Genomic DNA, 1,462 nt, shown 5'->3' with positions numbered 1-1,462 from the left:
AGCGAGAGAGAGAGAAAGAGAGAGAGAAAGAGAGAGAGACAGAGAGAGAGACAAAGAGAGAAAGAGAGAGAGAGAGAGACAGAGACACAGAGAGAGAGAGACAGAGAGAGAGAGAGAGAGACAAAGAGAGAGAGAGAGATAGAGAGAGACAGAGAGAGACAGAGAGAGAGAGAGTGAGAGAGGAGGGGAGGGGCTGAGAGAGAAACAGTCCCTGTCAGTCAATGTTAAAGCAGTCCTTCCCTTGAATGATGTAAACCGTTTTAGTGGGGGCGAAAAACATCTGCACTCTGCAGACATTTTGAAAATGATAGAAACACACGTATCTCTACGGCTCTTGCAACAGAATATTTTCAAATAAGTGACAAAAATTAAAGGTGTTACAAGAGAGTAACAAACACAGAAGTAGGACGAGGGATAAGGACGATAGAACCACAATGTCAAATAAGGGGTTAAAATTAAGTATTTAACATGCTACCGTATAAGATAAGATACATCTCTTTTGTCCAGATCCTAGCACATTGGTTTGGTGTTTCACACACACACACACACACACACACACACACACACGCGCGCGCGCGTGCACACACATGCACACACACGTAGGCTTACAATCACATGCGTAATATAAATGGGCAGCAATAAAAGCAATAATCATTGTAAGCTAGATCTAGATACACACTAAAAGTTATTTTGATGCCTGCTCTAAGGTCGTAAGTATACTTATACACGATGGTTAAGATGGAAGCATTTTGATAGATGATGGTAAAAATGACCTTCTATAACTTTCTTTGTTACAGATCAGAAGCCTAGGTATCCCATGTGTTAAGGAACGTAATGAACCCCCTTGTACATGAGGTCCTAGACCTTGCAATGTCAAGGAGACCGCTCTTTGCTCTCTATTACAACATCACTCGCCATGGGCCATAGCATTACTCTCAAACCCTCTTGCTCTTCAATAATATGGCTCAAATCGAACCAATATTTTTATACTTTAGTATTTAGAAGATAACTTGCAGTTAACATGCAATTTCGTATTCCCACCTCAACGCCAAGGTAGGCCTATGTGATACAACGTGAGAGACCATAAATGATACCAAATTGACATGTGTGGAAAAACATTGCCGATTTATTGTGTGATGTGACATAACTGTCCTGAAATCAAATCACGTGGGTCAAGTTCAAGTCAGTCATATCAACGCTAGGTCTACGATAGGCCTAGATCTAGTGCATGAAATAACCCAACTCAATGAGTGGACTGGAGAACCTATTTGATGTAGATCTAACGACACAACATAATGTAGACCAATTTTTAAAAAAAAGATTGAAAAGTAGCCTAGCCTTATCCGGAAGTTCAAATAGAGCCCTGCAGGCTTAATATTGTTACTTTTTTATTTGTTAGAGAACGTAGACAGCTTGTATACATTCTCTAACGTTAGAGAACGTAGACATTTCCTATATATAT

The sequence above is a fragment of the Aplysia californica genome, unplaced genomic scaffold (genome assembly GCF_000002075.1).
Source record: "Aplysia californica isolate F4 #8 unplaced genomic scaffold, AplCal3.0 scaffold00522, whole genome shotgun sequence".
Lineage (NCBI taxonomy): Eukaryota > Metazoa > Mollusca > Gastropoda > Aplysiida > Aplysiidae > Aplysia > Aplysia californica.
This window is presented reverse-complemented; position numbering follows the sequence as displayed.